Source organism: Schistocerca cancellata, chromosome 9, assembly GCF_023864275.1.
Source record: "Schistocerca cancellata isolate TAMUIC-IGC-003103 chromosome 9, iqSchCanc2.1, whole genome shotgun sequence".
NCBI classification, from domain to species: Eukaryota; Metazoa; Arthropoda; class Insecta; order Orthoptera; family Acrididae; genus Schistocerca; species Schistocerca cancellata.
Genome location: NC_064634.1, coordinates 118211991 through 118232394, shown reverse-complemented (window position 1 = coordinate 118232394; position 20404 = coordinate 118211991). Strand labels below are relative to the sequence as shown.

General features: G+C 44.1%; 1 protein-coding gene across 1 annotated transcript in view; it reads right to left on the bottom strand.

The window, feature by feature from the left end:
• Positions 1–20404, bottom strand: part of LOC126101219 (roundabout homolog 2-like) — a 348383-nt gene that overhangs the window by 308237 nt on the left and 19742 nt on the right. The gene's annotated exons all lie outside the window — the stretch shown is intronic.

Sequence of the window (20404 nt, the reverse complement as noted above, 5' to 3'; positions counted from 1 at the left end):
CGTCTTCTTAAAAAGCCATCAGATGATATATTTAAGAGGAAAATCTGACGATAATTTTCTAACAAATCGAAATGATAGTTTCCTTTATAAGAACAATGACCATGGAGGAATACCTGTTGTAATGTGTTATGCCGGAGCCAAGGTAGCCCCTGAAGGCCGGCAACCCATATTACACCGCAGACGACGGGGTTGTCTATGTCCAAGGCGTGCCAAAAGCACAATGGTTAACACCGGCTATTTACATACAACGTAATGGAAACAGACATTCCGAGCACTACTTCCTGCAGGAGGAGCTCGAGCCACGGCTTGCAGGAAGTATCACTACGCCAAAACCTTATTGGCTGGAGACAGCTATTTAGGGGCTAGGACCACCCTCGAAGTTCGGTTCACTCCGGATGCCGACATCGTGTTCTTCGACCGCTGAAGTTACGTCTTCGCCTCTGAATTGGACTTTTACTACTGTGTTGTGTTGCCACGAATCTTCGTGGAAATCTAGAAGTGAACTTTTGTTTAACTCAATTACGAGACTTTTATTGGCATCGTCATTGTTACCTTTCTCTTGTTGTTCAGTCATCAACCTTGTAAACTTACGCAACTAAAAATTGTGTTCGTGAAAAATTGCAAATTGTAAGTCACAACATAATGTGTTTGTCCCCAAGTGAATATCTGCAATCTGGAACCTCTGTAACTCCGTTATAACGAGTCGACGTACTCTGTCGTGTTGGACAACGTACTGCTTTCCGGACCTATGTTTATTAGGGTTATTTTCTTGTTTCTCCTCTAGTCGCGCATTTCATTTGTATCTAGCCAGACACCCTGTAAACGTTAACATAAAACAGTTGCTAGTCTCTAACTGCAGTGTATTATATAGTTTTCGCTTTTAATCAGTTGCTTCTCAGAAGACAGCCACAGCGTGGTAAGCTTTTGCTAATGCCATGAACTGAGAAACCCAAGCTTTGTACGCTCAGAGTCTATGGTCATTTTGTCACGGCTATGCACGGGCCTTTGTGCATTATCTTCGTGTCACACAGCATGTTCGTTGGATTTCTTCGTATCCTCCAGTTACTTGACGATAGAGACGAATACATTTCATTACTTGCAGAAGACGCCAGTGATGTTCAGGTAACAACAGATCCTTGCTCACGAATAACAGTTATTACGAACTGGAATCATCTGCTTATCGTCTAAACTGAAAGTGTCAACCAGGGGACAGTTTCGCAAGTTTTTGTGAAATCAAGGTAGCCTTTCTTAAAATAATGACTACGGAGAAATATAGAAAACTGGTGTCTTTTTTTCACCTGTTTCTGGCAAACAAGAACAATAACCGGTCCATACTTAAGGAACTGTTTTTATTTCATAATGTAGCTGCTTTGGCTTCCCTGTACATTCTCCGTGTCGTCACTAATGTCAGCTATGTCAGACAGTAAGAATATAGTGTCATAATCTGCTTATGAATCATACGTAAGAGCTGTACATGTAATGCATGTGTTTTTAACTTTGTGCGATTTGTACATTTCTGCTTAACGGAGAGCATGTTAACTTAGTGACACGGAAGTGAAGTGGATTTGCATACACACCCCGACTAACGTCCGCACACTGGCATGAATGTCGTTTATGGGCGTTTTCCCACACTCATGTAGGAAAATCGCAGACTAGCTCCATGCCCCAGCCTCAGGAAACACGAAACGAGAACAGTTAAACGCGAATACAAAACTTGATTAATGATGCACACACAGTTCAGTGACAGATGGTGCACGAGAACTTCCTACCTAAAAGATCAGATTTGTGATGACAGGATGGACGACCGCCAGGGAAACTGAAAGAAAAAGGGGAAAAAATGAGCAAACTGCTGATGAGAAATAGTCCATCATTAGTGGACGTGTCGAAAATAATAAAGAAAGAAGCAAAAATGGATCCCTTTATGTTGTTTTTCTGAATGGCGGTGGAAAAGCAGTCTGTAATTTGCTTAGCCAAGTGCAGAAAAATATCAAAATATAAAACACTACTTGTTGCAAGTCCATGTTCAGTTTGGAACACTATTGCGTTGAAAAGCTTGGAGTACAGCGCCGCCCACGTAGTCTGGAGTTTACGATCTCGTTAATAGCAGAGTTAGGAGTCGTACACATATTGCCAGTAACACACAACGTCGGTGCCATGAATGTATTTTCACCAGCACTGTGTATCGCATACGAGAAGTAGTATTCAAAGCAACACCCGACAATGGGCCTGAATGTTGATTCTCACAGGGGTCGGTGAGCTTATACAAAGGAAGTCGGCGCAAAAGGTCACAGGTTAGTCTGACTCGCGAGAGAATGTCACAGCAATGAGGGATCTGTACCGGCAGATGCTCAATCGAAGACCCCCAACGACCGCCTTGCAGAACTCCATGGCCAGCTCTAGGAAACTTCAGAGGGGCCTTTGCACGTCTCCTGTGTAGCTGCTGCAAATGTATTCAGACTGTTAAAGTCTGCTAGAGATATTTTTTTTAGCTCTAAAGCTGAATGGAATTAAAACCCTCAATGTACTAAACTGTTTTGTTTGTGCTCAGCCGGCCGCGGTGGTCTAGCGGTTCTAGGCGCTCAGTCCGGAACCGCGCGACTGCTACGGTCGCAGGTTCAAATCCTGCCTCGGGCATTGATGTGTGTGCTGTCCTTAGGTTAGTTAGGTTTAAGTAGTTCTAAGTTCTACGGGACTGATGACCATAGATGTTAAGTCCCATAATGCTCAGAGCCATTTGAACCATTTTTTTGTTTGTGCTCAGTCTCCCTCTTACAGTGATTTGCAAACTGTAGACTTAGAATCGTCACATTACTATTTGATGCCTCCAAACTCCGTAGAGGTATTTGCGTAGTAATTTCCTTGACAGAGTAACATCCGCTGCAAAATTAAGATAACGTTATATCGCTATTTGAATACCGAACTTTTTCCGTTTCAGACTGAAGGTTGTCTGCTGTTAAGACACCTTTAATGCCATGAATTCCTAAGCGCATGTACAAGCACTTGTCTGTCTCTAAGATAATTAGTCACTTATCCGTCTGCTAGAGTAGTTTATCTTTGGCTAGGAACTGCAAGGCATATCTCAAAAGCGTCGTCTAACCTCTCAAGTCAATAGAAATTCCTCGCGAGCAGAATCGGTCAGTGAGAGCCGCATTGTCAGTGGACAAAGACAACACTGTTGTGCAGCCTGGCCTTATGAAGACGTACCGATGTGATTAGGACAGACGCTTTGTCTTGTGATAAAGAAATTGGCGGCTTGAAACGACATTGTTCTGGATTATGTTTCAGATGTCTGCTTGCCTGCACTGCACTCCTGTAGTTATGCTTCGATGCACTGTAATATTAGTTCTTTGTACGAGTTCACGGTTTCGTAAGAACAAGTTCGAATCGATATCCAATTTATATTCCATCATTTATATTCCATCATCGGAGCTTTTACACTCATTACGCAATATAATTGGTGCTAATAAGAATATCTGGCGATTTTTCTTGTCTTTGTGTGCATGTGGTCATGTGAAGTCACGTGGTCCGTCGATGAGCACTTGTACGTAAAGTAGAATATTTGTATTCATTTTCCTGGCAATATACATTCAGTATTCATATAATTAGAGATTCTTACCAAAATAATTTTCACTTTTCTGATCCTTATTAAAATCTGTACATGTGTTCATTTACGAAATTCATTCTGGAACAGACTACGTTTCCCTATCACCATATTTGGAGCAGAGAGAGAATAAACTGCTTGCAACCAGTGATGGTAGTTTCATAGTTTTGAATGATATTTTGATCTAGCTGGGTAAGTTCGTATTTCAGCGGATCAACATCCCTGAAGGCAAGTGCTTACAGCGACGTAGAATTTGCTATTTTGCCATCACTCTAGCTTAGACCTTTCCAATTTACTGTAATGTTGATTGCATCATTAGTAGTGAGCTGCTCGGTACAATCATGTCGATCAGATACCTAGGCATGACGTTGTAAAGCGATACGAAATGGAACGAGCACGTAACGACGGTAGTAGATAAGCGAATGGCCGACTTCGGTTTGTTGACAAAATTATAGTAGAGAGTGGATCATCTGCAAAGGAGACCGCGGATAGAAGAGTAGTGCGAACAATTTTTAAGTACCACTCAAGCGCATCGGATGCTAAAAAGACGTCTACATCAGTGTCTACATCAACGTGATTGCTATTCACAATAAAGAGCCTGGCAGAGAATTCAGTGAACCACATCCAAGCTGTCTCTCTACCGTTCCACTGTCGATCGGTGCGCGGAAAAGACGAGCACTTACATTTTTCTGTGCGAATCCTGATTCCTCTTATTTTATAGTGATGATCATTTCTCCCTATGTAGGTGGGTGCCAACAGAATGTTTTCGCAATCGGAGGAGAACACTGGTGATAGGTATTTCATAAGAAGATCCCATCGCAACAAAAATCGCTTTTGTTTTAATGATTGCCACTCCAATTCAGGTATCATGTATGTGGCATTATCTCCGCTATTTCGCGATAATACAAAACGAGTTGCCTTTCTTTGTACTTTGTCGATGTCATCCGTCAGTCCCACCTGATGCGGATCCCACACCGCACTGCAATACTCCGCAGTAGAGCGGACGAGCGTGGTGTAAGCAGTCTGTTTAGCAGACCTGTTGTGCCTTCTAAGTGTTCTGCCAATGAATCGCAGTCTTTGGTTTGCTCTACCCACAACGTTATCTACGTGATCGACCCAATGTAGGTTATTTGTAATCGTAATCCCTAAGTATTTAGTTGAATTTACAGCCTTCAGATTTGTGTGACTTACGGCGTAATCTAAATTTAGCGGATTTCTTTTAGTACTCATGTGAATAACTACACACTTTTCTTTATTCAGGGTCAACTGCCAGTTTTTGCACCATACAGATATCATATCTAAATCATTTTTCAAGTCGTTTTTGTCATCTGATAACTTAACAAGACGGTAAATGACAGCATCCCTATGTCGTTAATATAGATCAGGAACAATAGTGATTCAGAGGGGGCTGCTAGATATGTTACCAATAGGTTCGATCAACATACGGGTACTGCAAGGATGCTTCGTGAATTCAAATGGGAGTCCCTGATATGACGACGACGTTCTTTCTGCGAAACACTATTGAGAAATACAAAATTGTTAAGGCTTTCTTGGCCACTTGTTGACTGCCTATTGGCTTCTATCTCAGGTTCTTCGGCCGACGTTCATATAATGATTTTTCTGACGTTTCGCCAGCACGAGTGGCTGGCATTGTCAAAGCTTCACTCTCCATTGCCGGTGATGAACTGGAGCCGAGCTCGCGGGCGCAGACTATATGTACCTGGCGCGCCAACGTCCGAGGGCTTCTCTGCGGTCATTTCCGGTGCGGTTCTCCTCTTGCTAGCTGTGACGGTCGTTCGCTGCAGTACGGGAACCCAGGATCCGTTTACCTTAAGGCTTTCCTCTTTCTCGTTCGAACTGTTCGCGTGTTTTTGTATTTCTACAGCTTCTCATTATATGAACGTCGGCTGAAGAACCCGAGACAGAAGCCACTATTGAGAAAATTTAGAGATCAGGCAGTTGCAGCTGACTGCTGAACGATTCTACTGTCTCCAATTTACATTTTGCGCAACGACCACGATGGTAACATTAGAGAAGTTAGGGGTCATAAGGAGCTGTGTTTGACGAGGGTAACTGGAAAATAAATGACTAGTGGTTGTACAAGGTACACTCTGTGATGCTTGCGATGTATGTACGTAGATGTAGTTTCATATAATATGCCATGAAATGGGGTTAATATTTGACGTTTAGTAAGTGTTCATTTATACCAACTATGTTTAAGTGAGTAGACTTCACGCATTTCTTGTTGTTTCATGCTTTGTTTTCACGTACACAGATATCATGACGATGTAAACTGAAACCTGTAGTTATAATACAAGACGATTAAACTACTGAGTTTCATGCATTTAAAAAACTTCCTATATCAATGCTACTCCAACCTATTTCCAGTAGACTTACCACTGTGTCTGGTTTACCGTAAAAGTTTACCCGTAATTCCGTGTGAATCTCTCTCGTGGATGTCACTGTGTGGTACATATTCTGTGAGACGACGGTGTGTATAGCAAAAGCTGGGGGAGGTAATACACCGCAAAGGGAAAGAAGCTGGACGTAATGTTTCAGAAAAGGTTTACTGAGAAACTTTTCGGCACTATCATAAGGCATCTCTCAACCGTACGGAAAGCTTTCGCTGGAGTGCAGCGTGGCTATGAAAAGAACTCATCTAAATTTCACCGCGCCGTTCTCCTCAAAAGCGACGTCGTAGACGGACGCGAGGAGGCGTCTGCGGCGAAAAACACCTTTCACTAGTCGCCCGTCTTTAGATTTCAGACTTGTCGGAATCGGTATAAACATGGCGCGGACAGCGTATTAAAGCGTCCAGCAAGCCAGTTTTTACTTCGACGCAGATGAATGTGGGACGCCGTTTGTCAATCTCTAAAACTGCGATAAGCTTCCCACAAGATGCGGTGCAAGTGAAGGACAGTATCAGGGTAACGAGTCGAAATCTTCCGCAACCATCTTGAAATACACAGCTCAGGCATATGACTGCATTTACGCTTCTGCATCGGTATGCAGGAAAGATACGTAATAAACAGAGTTGCGCTCTATCGAACCGTAGGTTCGGTAGGTTTGGTAGTGTACATAAATGACGCAGACAATGATAACATTAGTAGTAGTATTGGTAGCATTGGTAGGCAAAGAACAAATGAATGTCTGTGAAGTCACTGAGAGCTGACAACTTGTCGTTAACTTTCGTCTGTTTTGCACATAATTTGACACTCACGTCGTTTGCTGTTAGTTAACTGTGTATTTTATATCCTTACAAAACATAAACTACATTTCATAACAAAAACAACCAGCAGCACATATAGCTTCTTCTCTTTTATGTACCAAAACAGTTACTTTTGATGCAAGTACTGTTTACATGCACAAACACAAAAAACCTACACAATTATAGTTTATTTTTACTTAATAAAATGTTCTTCATCATGATCAAAGGCAAGAGCTTTCTGTTGTAATTGATATGTCTGAAATTTGTCTGGCAATGAAGAAACATGTTTTATATAAGGTCGATGACGTATTGAAGCGATGTTTGATATGTATTCGTTTTGTATTATTTTTATGTTACCTTTTTTGTGGAAATTGCGTTTTCTGGACTATGTGACAAATCCGTACTGTTTTTTTTTTCTGTTCCAAGTTAAAATCAACGGTTTTCGAATAAAACCTGTTTTAATTAATGAGAATTTGAATTTTGATATAAATACTGTTCTTTTTTAAGTAATAAGTGGGAGGATAAATACGCAGAGAAATAATGTTCTGTAGATTAGTTGCCATTTATATATCACACTCATTTTCTAAGCGGTTCACCGCTACCGGTGTTTGGGAGACTCTAGTAAGACACTGATCACATATACAACCAAAGTGATCGAAATGAGGTAAGGTTCAATACATCTAATGCATAAGTAACGCGGTTATGATATTGACTGAGCAAAGTTATTAGGAAAACTATGGTAGTTTCCCCTTACTTATGATAGTCTACTGTAGCCTACGGCAGTTTTACAACTCTAGTAATAAATGACACAGGTCAATATCTTTACGCTGAGAATCAGGAAATCGCTGATTTAAGTGACTTGGATATCGGACAGTCGGTGATAGCACAATAGAAGGGAACAACATCAAAGAATCCACAAGAAACGTAGATATTTCACCTTCTTTTAGGGGAGATGGGAGGTGAGACTTTTGACTGCTTGGATGCGCTCGGACTCGATTTCCTCTTCTGTGCCAACATCTTCATAGTAGACGAGCACCTGCGCGTAGCGTCCTCAGTTATCTACAGAATGCATTCCAAACTTTGTCTCCGCATACACTTTTGGTCCTTTGTGACTCCCTCTAGCATTATGTTCTAACATCCCTGCCTCTCTTCTAGTTTCTATATTCCACAGACTCTTTCCTTCTCCAAGTCTGTCGACAACCTTCTCATTTCTTAACACCCTGTTTGCAACCTCCTTCTGTAACACTAAATCTCAAACGATTAGATTCTTTCCTCTTTCGGTTTTTCCACTCAGCGTTGCGTTCCAGACGTACATTCTCAGAGATGTATTCCCTAAATTTATGCCTATGTGTGATACTTGTAGTCTTCTTCAAGCGAGTAATGCCCTCTCGGCCTGTGCTAGATTTCTTATAGCATTTTTGGTCTTTTTGCCTCCAAGATGACAGAACTCCTTCGCTTCGCCAACTACGAGGTACACAATTTTGTTGTTAAGTTTCACTGACGTTCTCCTACTCCTCATTACTTTCAAAATGGTTCAAATGGCTCTGAGAACTATGAGACTTATAATCTGAGATCATCAGTCCCCTAGAACGTAGAACTACTTAAACATAACTAACCTAAGGTCACACACACATCCATGCCCAAGGCAGGATTCGAACCTGCGACCGTAGTGGTCGCGCTGTTCCAGACTGAAGCGCGTAGAGCCGTTTGGCCACAACGGCCGGCACGTCATTACTATTACATTTCCTTTGTTTACTCGCAATCCATTGGTACCTGGTACTTACTGGCAGTAAGGAAAATTTGGCAGGGAGGACCCATCAATATCACTTTCTTTTAACACAACCTGTTTATTTAACACTGTGTTTTACAGTTAGTCGAAGCATTTATCCACAGTTTTTTTACAAAATTTTTTCAAAATTCTTCTGACCTTAAAACCTAAGATGTATAAGTTTTTAATCTTTGCAAAATAAATCTGAAGTGCTGCATTGCAAAACAGCAAACAATATGATTCCTAGACGGCCGAACCTACAGCCAGCCCGTTATCGGGTGAAACAGCGGTGTTTACTACCGTGCTGGACACAGTCTGTCCTATTATCTGCCCTTCTGCAACACATGAAGACTATATAAGCACCACTGATGACGCGAGTGATTCAGTTACTCAAAACAAATGACTTAATTTTAATTTGAAAGCTGTACATCGAAAGGTTCGGAGTTAAGATGCGCACCTGCGCTTAAAGGTTAAACAGATTAGCAAACAATATGACAAACCAACCAAGCTCTTAACTTCAATCGGCAAGCAAGATGCGACTGGACCCCAGCCCGTGCTTCTGACAATTGACTAAAGCTCTGGTGACAGTTGGCTGTTAATATTTTCTAGGTTAAACTGATAGACAGTTATTAAGACCACTCTGAAGGAACGTCTTAAAACATCACTTGTAAACAAGTATTACAAGAGAACTCACTCGACGGAACCGCAAGATCCAGATAATATACACCTGCTCTTTCAAACACGGAAACGGCCAGCTTAGTACAATAGGTTGATCAGATTATAACTAATGACTGAGAAATGCAATTACAATCAAAGAAGAATTGAACCGGTGAACAGCTAAATTTAACCACAAGGTCCCTCTTTTGTTCAACGGCAGCCTTTATCTTAGTACAATTGTCCCGGCTGTATTTACGACCAAGAGCTGATTAATTAGAACATTAAGGGTCTATTACAAACCAGAAAATAATAAGGCGGGCGGTCAAAAAATGAAACAAATCACCATGAGCATTACAGAACGTTACTCCCCTCTATCAGCAGTAAGTTCCATGGATCCACGGTGAGTCGCAGCGGTTACTGAGTGGTCCGATAGAAGGCAGGTAGAAGAGGGCAGCCAGGCCACGAGCGGTCGTCTGACACGAATGTTGCCAACCAACTGACGCCATGTCGGCCTGCTGCTTGTAGTCGATGCCGATCCCGGTGAAGTACTCCGCTATCCTTCTTCTGCGCAGGCCCTCCTTGCGGACATTTCTTCTCGAGACGCTACCGCCAATCCCCGAACTTCGTGCCTCTCTCTCGTGCCAGCGAACCCGTATACAGGGTGAGTCACCTAACGTTACCGCTGGATATATTTCGTAAACCACATCAAATACTGACGAATCGATTCCACAGACCGAACGTGAGGAGAGGGGCTAGTATAATTGGTTAATACGTGAGTGGTTGAAATAAGTTTCACTATAAACAGCGTAATGTACGAAAAAATCCTACATGTATTTCGTGAAGTGTACCCGCGATCCATGAACGTGTCCAATGGGGTGCAGGAGTGACACAGGCCTGTAAAAGTAAACACTGGAACAGGAATACAGGTGAAGTGATTAAAAATATCGGGATTTCATAATTTCGCGGGTTTTATACATCTGATTTTTTATCTTTTTGGTACACTTGTTCCTTATGAACTCACAGATTTACATTTTCAGCTGTTTTGAATGTTTTGTTTATTGTTAGCAGTAGAAAACGTCACACCTGTGTTAGAGTGTTCGGCGAAACTTTACTTTCGAAAAAGAAGGATCAAAATTAACTGAAAGTGGAATACAGTGCAGCACCGCATTCTAAATGTTGACCGTGGCTTTTGGTGAATCTACCGTGAGTAATACAAGAGTTCATGAGATGTATAAACGTTTCGAAGATGGTCGAGAAGATGTTGAAGCCAACGACCGCCCTGGAAGCCCTAGCGTCAATGTGGAAGAAGTAAAGAAAATAGTTCTGGAAAAGAGCGAGATCACCATCAGAGAGATAGCTGATGACGTCGGCGTATCCTTTGCCTCATGAAATTCTTTCGCATGTGGCGGGCATGAAACGAGTAGCACCGATGTTTATTCCGAAACTATTGAATTTCGACCAAACACGATATTGCGTAGACGTCGCTCAGGAATGAAGTCGACAACGATCCTGAACTTCTAAAGAAGGTTATAACAGATGACGAAATATGGATACATCAAAATCACGGCCCAATGGTTCCAATGGAAGCTCCCTGAAGAGCCAAGACTGAAAAAGTTCGACAAGTTCGATAGATTGTGAAGATTCTTCTCGCTGTTTTCTTCGACTGCAAAGGGACAGTGCATCATAAGTTCCTGCCTAATGGAGGCTATGCGCCGTTTGCGTGAAGCAATCCGAAGAGAACGACCAGAACTGTGGCAAAACGACTCATGAAAATGCTCTCGCTCACACGTCAATGCTTGTTCGTGATTTTTCAGCAATGAACAAAACCGTTATGTTGCCTCAGCCACTGTATTCGCCGTACATGGCCCCTATGGCTTCTTTCCATTCCGGAAACTGAAAAGAACCATGAAAGCACGTCGTTTTTCCGGCCATTGATGAGATAAAAACAGAATCACTGAAGCAGCTGAACACCGTAACAAAGAGTGAGTCCCAGAAATAGTTCCAAGATCGGAAAAAGCGCCGGCGTAAGTACAGTATATCTGAAGAGAAAAAAGCTGATGAATATTTAAATAATTAGTAAGAAAAACAAAAGTTCCCGTTATTTTTTGATGACACCTTGTATAATGAGACAAGTGTCTAGCAAACTCTCTTCTCGTTATGAGACCACACATTGTTGTCAATTTAAATAATAATCAACGTGTGACTGCTGTTGCTGTTGGCTTACATCAAGGTGATTACTTCTGTGTGTGTACACCGCCAGTTACCATAAGAACAAGTAGTTTTGATAGCCCGTGCAATGAATGGATAAAATATACCGCACAGCTGCAACGATGTGCCACAACCAGTATTCCTAATGCAGACCACTTTTAGCAGCAACCGAAACGTTAATTGCTAATTTATTTTGCGCAGTGACGCGGACATGATGAAAAAATATTTTACTGAATAGGAGTTGGGCCGCGACAGCTTTCGCTTATACTGGGTGAACCCATATTTTTACATAGTTCCAGAATTTCATTTTGGTACCAGCATTACCTCCGCGTATTGCCTTGGGAAATTTTTTTACGCCCGTGTACATTCGTGTAATACGGATTGTATCTCGCGAAGAAAGTGTAGCCATTGATTAATAGTACGGATTCCTGACGAAACAATTAAAGCACTTCTTGCTTCTTCGCTTGCTGGCTTGATCAATGTCAACGCTAGAAAAGGAAGTAAATAGGGAAGATCAAGGTTTAAGTCCGGTAGTCGAAGAGGCCCGTTAGAGGCGGTGCAAATGATCGGACTGAAATGTTTCAAATGGATCTGAGAACTATGGGACTTAACAGCTGAGGTCATCAGCCCCTAGAACTTAGAACTACTTAAACCTAACTAACCTAAGGACATCACACACATCCATGCCCGAGGCAGGATTAGAACCTGCGACCGTAGCAGTCGCGCGGTTCCAGACTGATCGGACTGAGCGGAATGAAATAGTTATACAGGGTGTTACAAAAAGGTACGGCCAAACTTTCAGGAAACATTCCTCACACACAAATAAAGAAAAGATGTTATGTGGACATGTGTCCGGAAACGCTTAATTTCCATGTCATAGCTCATTTTAGTTTCTTCCACCTACGCTCATTTTAGTTTCTTCCACCTACGCTCAATGGAGCACGTTATCATGATTTCATACGGGCTACTCTACCTGTGCTGCTAGAACATGTGCCTTTACAAGTACGACACAGCATGTGGTTCATGCACGATGGAGCTCCTGCTCATTTCAGTCGAAGTGTTCGTACGCTTCTCAACAACAGATTCGGTGACCGATGGATTATTAGAGGCGGACCAATTCCATGGCCTCCACGCTCTCCTGATCTCAAACCTCTTGACTTTCATTTATGGGGGCATTTGAAAGCTCTTGTCTACGCAACTCCGGTACCAAATGTAGAGACTCTTCGTGCCCGTATCGTGGACGGCTGTGATACAATACGCCATTCTCCAGGGCTGCATCAGCGCATCAGGAATTCCATGCGACGGATGGTGGATGCATGTATCCTCGCTAACGGAGGACATTTTGCACATTTCCTGTAACAAAGTGAAGTCACGCTGGTACGTTCTGGCTCTGAGCACTATGGGACTTAACTGCTGAGGTCATCAGTCCCCTAGAACTTAGAACTACTTAAACCTAACTAACCTAAGGAAATCACACACACCCGTGCCCGAAGCAGGATTCGAACCTGCGACCGTAGCGGTCGCGCGGTTTCGGACTGTAGCGCCTAGAACCGCTCGGCCACTCTGGCCGGCTGGTACGTTCTGTTGCTGTGTGTTTCCATGCCATGATTAATGTGATTAGAAGAGAAGTAATAAAATGAGCTCTAACATGGAAAGTAAGGGTTTCCGGACACATGTGCACATAAAATATTTTCTTTCTTTGTGTGCGAGGAATGTTTCCTGAAAGTTTGGCCGTACCTTTTTGTAACACCCCGTATGTAAACTGAATGAGGAGAGGGGAAGAAAGGAAAGTGAAGAGAGGAGATCACTGCTGTCAGCTGCACCGGGACATTAAGCGAAATCAGTGGCGGTGAATGAAATTGTGTATCAGACCGGGATTCGAACCAGGGATTCCCTGAGGCATGTGGCTTAACCACTGGGCCACCCAGGACACGACGTCATTGCAACTGTGCGGTCTATCTCGGTACGCCCATCGAGCTCCTACCTATTCACAGTTCCTGTCCATTTGCTCCATATTCGCTCTCTGAGATTCCCACAGGATGTCGGACGTACTTGTGCATCCGCACTGAAGAAAATGGGTCCATTGACCATCAAGGCCAATCAAATTATATGAATACGTGTTGTCTGTTCTTCGCACATGTCGCTTGATAGGAATGTCGAAAGTCTGTGGGGCGTGCCTAGGTAGCCCGCGCTCTTGCCATAACGGTGTGTACCGGATGGCGCAAAGTGTAACGCACCTGCCTAGTAAACAGGAGACCTCGGATTAGAATACGGGTCCGATACACGTTTTCACTCGCCGCTAATTCCGCGTTATGATGATTTTTCGTTTGTGGGGCGCTCAACTGCGCGGTTATCAGCGCCGGTACAAATTTCCAACCTTTGCTCAGTCCCATCTCGCCACGCGCATGAATGATGATGAAATGGTGAGGACAACACAAACACCCAATCATCTCGATGCAGGTGAAGATCCCTGACCACGCCGGGAATCGAACCCGGGACCCCGTGCTCGGGAAGCGAGAACGCGACCGCGAGACCACGAGCTGCGGACGATTCCGCGTTATGTCCCGATGCAGCTGACAGCAGTGATTCCCTCTCTTCCAATCTTTTCTTCCCCTCTCCACCTTCAATTTACGTGTGATGTATAACGGATGCGGATTCTGCGTGGTGTCTGTTCTTTCGGACATGTCCAAATGAACAGACACCAAACGTTCATGTAAGTTGATTGTCCTATGTGGGTAATGAAATGAAATCGGTCTTGTCCTTTTTAAAGTAACAATCGAGTCCTTTAGTTAAGCAATTTAGGCAAACCACGGAATAGTTAACATATGGATGTCCGAATTGGGAATTGAACCGCCATAATTCTGAAGGAGAGTATGATGTGCTAACAACTGCGCCACATCTTTGCAACTACACGACACGTATCATTTCCACAGATGGTGTTGCAAAACATTTTACGTCAATATACACTCCTGGTAATGGAAAAAAGAACACATTGACACCGGTGTGTCAGACCCACCATACTTGCTCCGGACACTGCGAGAGGGCTGTACAAGCAATGATCACACGCACGGCACAGCGGACACACCAGGAACCGCGGTGTTGGCCGTCGAATGGCGCTAGCTGCGCAGCATTTGTGCACCGCCGCCGTCAGTGTCAGCCAGTTTGCCGTGGCATACGGAGCTCCATCGCAGTCTTTAACACTGGTAGCATGCCGCGACAGCGTGGACGTGAACCGTATGTGCAGTTGACGGACTTTGAGCGAGGGCGTATAGTGGGCATGCGGGAGGCCGGGTGGACGTACCGCCGAATTGCTCAACACGTGGGGCGTGAGGTCTCCACAGTACATCGATGTTGTCGCCAGTGGTCGGCGGAAGGTGCACGTGCCCGTCGACCTGGGACCGGACCGCAGCGATGCACGGATGCACGCCAAGACCGTAGGATCCTACGCAGTGCCGAAGGGGACCGCACCGCTACTTCCCAGCAAATTAGGGACACTGTTGCTCCTGGGATATCGGCGAGGACCATTCGCAACCGTCTCCATGAAGCTGGGCTACGGTCCCGCACACCGTTAGGCCGTCTTCCGCTCACGCCCCAACATCGTGCAGCCCGCCTCCAGTGGTGTCGCGACAGGCGTGAATGGAGGGACGAATGGAGACGTGTCGTCTTCTGTGATGAGAGTCGCTTCTGCCTTGGTGCCAATGATGGTCGTATGCGTGTTTGGCGCCGTGCAGGTGAGCGCCACAATCAGGACTGCATACTACCGAGGCACACAGGGCCAACACCCGGCATCATGGTGTGGGGAGCGATCTCCTACACTGGCCGTACACCACTGGTGATCGTCGAGGGGACACTGAATAGTGCACGGTACATCCAAACCGTCATCGAACCCATCGTTCTACCATTCCTAGACCGGCAAGGGAACTTGCTGTTCCAACAGGACAATGCACGTCCGCATGTATCCCGTGACACCCAACGTGCTCTAGAAGGTGTAAGTCAACTACCCTGGCCAGCAAGATCTCCGGATCTGTCCCCCATTGAGCATGTTTGGGACTGGATGAAGCGTCGTCTCACGCGGTCTGCACGTCCAGCACGAACGCAGGTCCAACTGAGGCGCCAGGTGGAAATGGCATGGCAAGCCGTTCCACAGGACTACATCCAGCATCTCTACGATCGTCTCCATGGGAGACTAGCAGCCTGCATTGCTGCGAAAGGTGGATATACACTGTACTAGTGCCGACATTGTGCATGCTCTGTTGCCTGTGTCTATGTGCCTGTGGTTCTGTCAGTGTGATCATGTAATGTATCTGACCCCAGGAATGTGTCAATAAAGTTTCCCCTTCCTGGGACAATGAATTCACAGTGTTCTTATTTCAATTTCCAGGAGTGTAATACTCACGGTGAAGTATCTTAAGCTGGGTTCTTTGAGGTAAGGAGATAAAAGTCGGACGTGAATATTTAGTTATAGCTTAATTCTTGCAAGAAAGGCAAGAAAACCGCAAGGAGCCTAGTTAAGTAAGTAATGCTCTTCCTAGTTTCGAATCGGCAGTTTCATTGTCAGACGACTGTTCATATTTAAAATTACATTCAACTTAAGTGCGATTTTGGATGGTTTTCGTTGTTGCGAAATTTTCATGGGATAATGGACTTTCGATGGCATCCCCATAACGCGAAACTTTCGCCGCGTCGGAAAAAAATCAATAGTGCTCATACAGCATAAGCTCAATGTAGTTTTGATGGTGAACAGCCATCTGATGATGAACCACAATGGCACTATTTGTTCTCAATAAAGACCATTATTATCGGCGGCTGTTTGTTGTTTTTACTTTTCGCTAAGAACAAAGCGATACTTTTTACACGTCGACGGTCTGCCATACTGATTTTTGAGATATTTAGTTTATTACTTTTGACAGGCAACGCACACATTATAACAATATTTTATCCATTTCGCTATCATACAAAAGTGACGACTGGGCGTCTCAACGTACACTGTACAACGGCGCACCAAACTTTGTCGCGGTCTCCTACATATCCCTGGTGTCCATTAGACAATGACATGGGCACCAAGAACTCTACCAACCACTTCTTATTCGGTTTGAACTGGGGTTTTAGGCAACAACAACTTTACGTAAAAAGAAAAAAACCTTCATACAAAAAAAATTGTCGTGGTGACTTTGTTCAAATGGTTCAAATGGCTCTGAGCACTATGGGACTTAACTTCTGAGGTCATCAGTCCCCTAGAACTTAGAACTACTTAAACCTAACTAACCTAAGGACATCACACACATCCATGCCCGAGTCAGGATTCTAAGCTGCGACCGTAGCGGTCGCGCGGTTCCAGACTGTAGCGCCTAGAACCGCTCGGCCACACTGGCCGGCGCTGACTTTGTTTATCGCCTTTGAAGATAGCACTCTGATTTTGCTGCAGAGCACAAGCAACTTACAAACATTTGCCACACACGAAATGAGTTCTCAAGTCTTTTTACCTCCAGAATTATTCGTTTCCGCCGATTAGCTTCTTATTTCAGATTTTATATGACCTGCATAATTTTTACTCTAAATGTTTAAACACCCTTTAGGAACAAATTACGGAACTATAGTAAATTAACAGAAGTCAACTATTTTGTTACTGGACAGTGCATTGCATAAGAATAACAGTCGTTTCTTTTTCAGCAACTGTTCAAAATGACGAGCACCTTGCTCACAGTTAATCGCACAGTGACATACCATGTATTACCCAACATGCTCGAGAGTTTCAGCAGACACGAATATCTCATCGAAACTACTCGACTGAGTACGTACGAGTATACTGCTGAGGAGTACGGAACGCGAGTCTGAGAACGAAGAGACGAGAGGCTATTTGACTGTGCTGTCGACAAGGAGCGAAGGGCCAAGATGGGATTTAACTGCCTTGTTAATAGGAAGCCAAGGGGCCAGAGGGCATTTAATTGTGTTGTCAACATCGCGTATGATGAGTCCATGGACACAGTTTCTTTACGAACAAGAAATATCTTTTGTATTACACTAATTTTCACATGTGCACAGCTACTCCCAGTGCAATACAGTCAGAATGGTAAATGGAGTAGCGAACCTGACGAATGGCTTAGAAATGCACCACTCAGCGCTTAAATTCTAAAATTCTTGGTGCCGGAACACACTTCTTCAACTATACAAACACCCCTTCCCCCCTCCTCTCACCCAGCCATAAAAATAACAAGTTTAGGCTTTTCAAAACTTGGGACGAGACATAAAAGTTTTTTTTCCAAAATACTGTTCTCAAATTCATGTCTTTTAAACGAACTTTCTTATAATCAAAACAATAAACCCACGTAGCATATGTCAAGAGAGCGCCCTGGCGGGAAACATTTTTACTTCATATAGCTGACGACATTTAAATAGTATAACAGATTTTCACGGAGCATGGCGAAGAACCATGCTGATTAAACCAGCTTTCAAACAAAAGAAAAAAAAACATGCATACAAGTCTTACGTTTCATTTGGTAGCCATTTTGGCGCACACAGACAGACAAGCGTAAAGGTCAAACACATAACACATCTCCGTTTTTTATCGGAAGTACAAAATAGCACCCGCTTGGAACTGCCTTCTGCTGCATAGGTAATCCAAGCTAAGACAAGCGTTGATCTATGTTCTAACAAGGTTGCGGGGTTTGAAAGAGGAAAAGATCTTGAGTGCCAAGGGCAAAGGGACATCAGGGGAAGGATGTTTACGCATCGACTCGAAAGAATGTCAACTTTCAGCCATGCGAGCGCCGTGCGCGCCACTGATCAGCACCTATGGCATAAATTACGATACAGAGGAAAGAAGATTTCGTGGAAGCACGTTATACAGAGATTCAAACACTCTTTACGCTGTGTATTTCTCATTGACACACATACCATGAGATGTTCCGATACGGACCGATCAAAAAGAGGAATGCTCAACTTGTCGTGGATATGCCGTACACACACACACACACACACACACACACACACACAGTACCTCCCTCCATGCTCCTGCCCAACGCATCACGCTGGTCACGAACTGCCGCGTTCACAGGAGCCGGAGCAGCGCCAAATTATAGTTAAGGTTGCGATTTAATACACATGGACTGCTCTAAAGCTGCAATACTGACTTGTTCCAGTGAGTTCAAAAAATGTCCCTCGGAGGTCACGGGACGCCGTTTCAGTGCCTTCCGAACGAAAATAAGCCCTGGCGCCTCTGAATTCCCAAGATGAACATACTCGACAAAACAGTCCTGATGAAATACACACGCGCACACACGTTTCAACTCTCCTTCGGGACAATGAACAATTTTGTCCAAAAAAATGAACTAAATATAGATGCGTCCAAGCTTTTCCCTTGATGGTCAGTCTAATGCCAGCACTGGAATATTTCCTCTGCGCTAGTCCTCTCCTGTCGGAGTATTCGGCTGAAAAAACAAACAAAAAAAGCGCTAGAATATAGAGACCAACAGCCGTCGACGTATGCCTGTTGAAAGATCCCAAAGCTTTTACTAGGCTCAGTCATTATCACGTTCCTGGAGGGAAAGGTGCTTGTCTCCAGGAATAAACACAATTTATCAACAAACACTTGTCCGATGCATGTAACGTAAGCACTGTCAGCAGGTTCTGGAGGAACAATAGGTACCGACTGACCGCCGTGTCATTCTCTTTTTTTTATTACTTTTTTAAAAAATTATTTTTTAATTATTGCTTTTCCGGTCGCGACCATCTCTGTAATAGAAAGACTATAGGATGGCATATTGGGGATGATTACTTGTCATTTACAACGATACGAGCGGAGAAAATCTCCGACTTGGCCTGGAATAGAACCTGGGCCCCCTCGGTAAACAATCTGCTGCGAAGACCGTGCAGCTACCGAAGCGTACTATGCTCGCTCTAAACTGGCCAGCGAGTCCTATGACGTTACCACTGAACCGTCCACTGCCGGTAGCTGAGTAGTCAGCGGGAGAGAATGTCAATCCTAAGGGCTAGGGTTCGATTTCCGGCTGGGTCGGAGATTTTCTCCGCTCAGGGACTGGGTGTTGTGTTGTCCTAATCATCATCATTTCATCCCCATCGACGCGCAAGTCGCCGAAGTGGCGTCAAATCGAAAGACTTGCACCCGGCGAACGGTCCACCCGACGGGAGGCCCTACTCACACGACACTCATACCTCCGAACCCACCGTCTCCGTGTGCCCGTAGACGCAACTTGTGAGTCTCCGTCACAGCCCACTCGTTCCTGAGCCCCTTGTCGCGCACAAACGACCTCTACTCCCTCAGAAAGAAGAGCGAGAACATGAATTCGCAAGTACAGCTGCTGACTCGCGGCATTTCCGCTACATACGCAACCGTTTTGAAAACAATATCCGCCACTGAACTGTAAATAACGTTTCATTTATTTCGTACAACCATGACTTCATGTTTATTGTCATTCTCAAGTGCAAGTTGAAATGTCACAAAATGTCCGACCTACCTAAAAGCCACAAGCAAGTAACATACCATTATAACAACTGATCGGTCAGCAGTAAATATTGTTCAGAGTATACATACAGGCTGACAATTATTGAAATGGTTCAAATGGCTCTGAGCACTACGCGACTTAACATCGATGGGCATCAGTCCCCTAGAACTTAGAACTACTTAAACCTAACTAACCTAAAGACAGCACACAACACCCAGTCATCACGCGGCAGAGAAAATCCCTGAAACCGCCAGGAATCGAACCCGGGAACCCGGGCGTGGGAAGCGATAACGCTACCGCACGACCACGAGCTGCGGACGACAATTATTGAACTATATGAAATAAGATCATCATAATTTCTAAACGGTTGTATCTGCGCTTATAGTTTTGTTTGGCGACGAAGTCCACTTTCATTAGGATGGATTCGTCAATTAGATAAATTGGGGCATTTCGGAAACTGAGGATCCGCATTCCGCATTTCGCGATCGAGAATCTCTTCA